The following is a 5771-nucleotide window of genomic DNA, read 5'->3' as shown; positions in this document are numbered from 1 at the left end:
GTTCTTCCTCTTCTTCTGAACTATCAGAGCTACTAGAGCTCTCGTCATCATTAGACCCAACATGGTCTCTCTGTTCAGTCTTTTCAGGGGTAAGAGGCAACTGAACAACATCTTTTTCCTTTTCTTTTTCATCTAGTCGTAGCACAATAGGAGAAGATGTTAGCTCTCTAAAAATAACATTTCTACTATACAACACCTTACTAGTCATAGGATCCCAAAGCTTGTATCCTTTCACACCAGCACTGTATCCGATGAAAATACATTTAATAGCTTTCTTTTCCAACTTAGATCTTTTTTGCTTTGGAACATGTGCATAAGCTTCACAACCAAAAACACGAAGATGTCTAATTGAAGGCTTTTTACCAGACCACACCTCCATGGGTGTCTTACCAACAAGGGCTGATGTAGGAGATCTGTTAACCAGATAGCAAGCAGTGACCACAACTTTGGCCCAAAACCTTTGTTCTAAACCAGCTCCACTAAGCATACTCCTAGCCTTCTCCATCAGTTTCCTGTTCATTCTCTCTGCAACTCCATTTTTTTGTGGGGTATAAGGAGTTGTCTTATGCCTCTCGATACCTTGTTCTTTAAAGAATTGTTCAAACTCTGCTAAGAAAAACTCACCACCATTGTCAGTTCTCACACACTTAATCTTCTTACTAGTCTGATTCTCTACGAGGGCTTTAAATTCCTTGAATCAACTAAAGACTTGTGTCTTACTTTTAAGGAAATAAATCCATGTCCTTCTACTATAATCATCTATGAAAGATACAAAAAATACAGATTTGGAGATTGGAGGAACTTTTACAGGACCAAATACATTAGAATGAATAAGATCCAAAACATCAGAAGATTTGTGAGAACTAGAGTAAAATTGAACACGATTTTTTTTACCATAGACATAGTGTTCACAAAAGTTGAACTCGAGATTGCAATCATTTAACCTCTCAATGAGATTTTTAATTTTCAGGGTTTTGAGACCCTTTTCACCAATGTGACCGAATCTCATATGCCACAACATTGTCTTTTCTGCAGGAAGCTTACCTTCCAAAGTGTTTACATTGCCATCGAAACCAATAACCACATAATTCTTCACCGCTCATTTAGATGGTGAGGATGAAGAACTATTACATAGAGGAATACATGCATCTAGCTGAAATAAGGTACCTCTCCTAGTACCCCTTGCAAGCACTATCAATCCTCTCATCATCTTGCATCCTTGTTTCAAAAAAACAACTTGCACACCTACATCATTCAGCATACTTACAGATAATAGGTTTCATGCCAAACCTGGAATGTGCATAGCTCCATTGATTCCCTTTACTTGTCTATCAAGAAATTTGATAGTGACCCTTCCACATCCAACTATCTTTAGGTGAGAATCATCACCCAAGTCCACCTTTCCACCATCGAACTCTTCATATTTTGAGAACTAGTTTCGATAAGAGGTCATGTGTAAAGATGCACCTGAGTCAACCAACCACACATCATCAAATGCATGGGCTACCAAAGCTGTGATGAATGCATCGCCATCTTCTTGAGATCTTTCTAAAGCTGAATCTAAACCTTTCTTCTTCTTCTTCTTCAGTTCTTTGCAGTCTTTACGGAAGTGCCCAGATTTATCACAGTTCCAACATTTTTCCTTGGACTTATTGGAAGTCTTTGAATTCCCACAGGATTTGGATCTACCCTTATTGTCAGACTTATTGTCATTTTTCTTCCCTCTTTCAGTGGATCTCCCACGAACAGCAAGGGCTTCTTTTTTCGAAATGGAAGCCTTTCTCTACATCTCCTTTGATAGCAGTGAAGAGACCACATCATCCATTTTGAAGGTGACTAACATGCTTTCGAAAGCCATCACAAGATGGTTCCATGAATCTAGTAAAGAACACAAAAGTGTGTAGCAATGATCCTCCTCCTTTAACTTGACACCAGCTGATGTCAACTATGCAGCCAGTAGATTAAATGCATTTAAATGATCCGTTAAGGATCCACCTTCCTCCATTCATAGAGAGTACAACTTCTTCCTCAAGAACAACTTGTTCACCAGAGATTTGGCCTAATACAGGGCCCCAAGTCTTTCCCACAAACTATATGCAGTTTTCTCATTTAGAACATTCAGAAGAACTGCATCGGTTAAATAGAGTCATATGAGACCCTTAGCTTTACGGTCTTTGATATCCCAATCTGCTTGAGCTATAGTTTCTGGTCTTGTAGAACTTGAAGTCACTTCCCATAGGTCACGATCTTCCAACATGTCTTCCATCTTGAGTTTCCACAACTCGAAATTAGTGCCATTAAATTTCTCCACCTCCATTCTTCCATATGATGAACTTGCCATCTCAATCTGCAAATAAGATTCAGGATGCTCTGCACAAGACTCCCACTCAACTTGAGATTAGCTCAAAAAACCCTACCCAACAACTAGGATCAAAAGTTGATCAGGCTCTGATACCACTTGTAAGGAAACTTAGGTGCGGAAATAGCTTCCTACAGTAATCTCTTAAGAGAAGTATGGTGCAAATCCTATTAAAATCTTTTACACTTACAGATTCAATATCATGTAAACAACAATATTTCAGCCAACCAAGCATAAAGAAAATAGATAGAGAAAGAAACACATAACACAAATATTTTTTGGTGGGGAGAAACCTTTCGGTAAAACAACCCCACCCCTCCAGAACCTGCACAATGTATTATCTTCAACACAAGGTTACAATACACTTGCAATGCAAGTTCAATAGTGACAACAGAAGACTCTAGTAGCAACTCACAATACCAACAATACACTTTCTTGCATCGCATCTCTTCGCAACCCTAAAAATTCTTATAACATGTGCTTCACTTTAGGGCTACTCCCAAAGGTAACCGTATTAGGGTTTTTACCATTCTCCAAGAAAATAGGAACTCCAAAAAAACTTTCGGGGTGATGCCCTGAACCCCACGATTGGGGTAGAGTGTACAGTACTCAAATTTATCAATTGCCACATGTCTTCACCTATCATTAAATATTCCTTACATAGCTCTTACGTGTCATAGGAATCCGTCATAGCCGTTTTAGCCATGATCTCCTTATACACAATTCAAGATGCTGACACATCAACATTATTTTCAAGAAATACATTTTAGAAAACAAATAATAAGAATAGGAATTATCCAAGGTTGAGACACCTTATTCCTAACATACATGATCTTTTCTAATTTAATGTATCTTTGCAACTCAGAAAGGATATTCTACTTATCCTTCTAATTCGCTTCCACTAAGCATCTTCTTATCTTCTTTTATAGCACCACACATTGACCATATTTTTATATCTTACACATTGTCAAGTCAACTTGAATACAATTTAGAATACTTATTATTCATCTCCTTAGTTGGCTAGAACCAAAGAACAAATCAATTAAACTCAATATGCCAAAAGAAGAAAATCCTTTGTTAGCCAACCATGTTTGGTAGACACTAACCAAAATCAATTTTCATGTGTTAACCAAGTGAACTTGGTTAACACTACATATTTAAAAATTTCCTTTTGTAACTGAGTGATCTTAGTTAACACTAGTTCCATCCAACATTTCCTTCATTGATCGAGTGAGCTCAATTATCACTCAACTTCTATGATCTTTTCTTTGACACCCGAGTGAATTTAGCAGACACAATCTTCTAAACTAGGCATACTTTGGAATGCTTGTCAGACATAGGAAACTATCTTTATCATCTGAGTGAGCTTAGCATATACATTATCTGATAACGATATGACATTTTTTATAACATCAAAGAGAACACACAATTAACCAATTATTTTCAACAATCTCCCTCTTTGGCATTGATAACAACACAACATATCATAATATAATGAAATTTTAGGAGCAAGAATAAAGTAAGGAACATATCACTAGTTTCATTTTGATTCTCATCAATGATAACTGAGAAATCCCTCTATTAGTGTGAACTCCCTCGGCCTTCAATTTCTCCCTCTATCTACAAACTCTACCTCTTCAATATCTTCTTCTAATAGAAAACTCTCCCTCTCGATATCAGCTATGAATATACCATGTTCCTTCTTTTTTATGTCATCAAAATTTCTTCTGTGATATGATAGAAAACTCTCCCTCTTTGACAACTCATGCCAAAGAAAATTTTTAGAGAATTTTAGTGTATCTTTTGTACTAATTCATATACAATATGTCCTTTTCAATATTGCATCAATTGGTTGATCTTCAACACACTTTGGTTGATGCATCACTAAACTTCATTTAGTAGCTTCAAATAGGAGAATGACCCTTAACTAACCTCTTAGATACAAAAATGCATCCTTAGGTAAGGGTTTAGTGAAAATGTTTGCAATTTGTTCTTTTGTATTCACATATTCTAATCTTACCTCTTTATCTTGCACCAATTCTCTCAAAAAAATGATATTTTATAGAAATGTGCTTGGTGTTGGTATGTATCACTGAATTGTTGGATATATTAATTGTACTAGTGTTATCATAGAACATAACCACTGGATCCTTGATTTCTATCTTCATACCTGCCAACAGTTGCTTGAACCAAACAATATTGGAACAATTAACTACTACTACCACATATTCTGCCTCTTCTATAGACTAAGAGATACATTTTTTCTTCTTGCTTGTCCAAGACACTAGTCTTTTACAAAGAAAGAATGCTCCACAACTAGTACTCTTCTTGTCATCAACACTTCCTGCCCAATCAACATCTTTGAATGCTTTCAAGTCCAAATTGCCTCATTTCTTATACCATAATCCATAGTCTTTAGTACCTTCCAGATATCTCATGATTCTCTTGATTTTCATCATGTGATTTTCTTTGGGATTTCTTGAGAACCTTGCCACCATACCAACTACTAATACAATATTAGGCTTTGTGTGCACTACATATTGCAATTTTCTAATCATTGATTAGTATGTGGTTTGATCTACCTCCTTGGAATAATCTTTTTTGAAAACCTTATGTCTAGTAGACATAAGTGTTCCAACTAGTCTTGAATCTTCAATTCCAAATTTCTTTAGTATGTCCTTGATATATTTGGATTGAGTAATATAGATATCATCCTTCTTCTGTTGGATTTGTAACCCAACAAGGAATTTTATCTCTCCAAACATGGACATCTCAAATTCTTTACTCATCTCTTTTGAAAATACCTTACATAAGTCATCATTTCCAATAAATAAAGTGTCATCCACACAAATTTTTGCCAACATAATTTTCTTATTTGGTCCTTCTTTGATATACATACTATTGTTATCATTTGGTCTTTGAAAACCAATTGTTAACAAGTAGTTATAGTCTTTCATACCAAGCTCTAAGAGCTTTTTTAAGACCATATAGTTATTTATGCAATTTATAGACCATATCCTTTTTGCTAAGGTCTACAAAACCTTCTGGTTGTTCTATGTAAACTTCTTCTTCAAGAATTCCATTGAAGAATGCAAATTTTACATCCATTGATAAAATCTAAATCCTTTATGTGTAACATAAGCAAGTAAAGTTCTAACACCTTCTAATCTAGCAATAGGAGAAATTTTTTCAACATAATAAATTCCTTCTTGACAATAGCCTTTGCATACTAACCTTGCCTTGTTTCTAGACACTTCTACATCTTCATTCAACTTATTTCTAAAAAACCACTTAGTGCCAATTGCATTCTTATCCTAGGGTCTAGGAACTAGAGTCCAAGTTTTATCTCTTTCTATAGATCTATTCCATTTCTTCATAGCTTCAATTCAAGTTTCATTATTCAAAGCATATT

This window comes from Cupressus sempervirens, chromosome 4 (genome assembly GCF_028749045.1).
Source record: "Cupressus sempervirens isolate cs-2001-9-10 chromosome 4, ASM2874904v1, whole genome shotgun sequence".
Taxonomy (NCBI): Eukaryota; Viridiplantae; Streptophyta; class Pinopsida; order Cupressales; family Cupressaceae; genus Cupressus; species Cupressus sempervirens.
Note: the sequence above shows the minus strand (reverse complement) of the source record.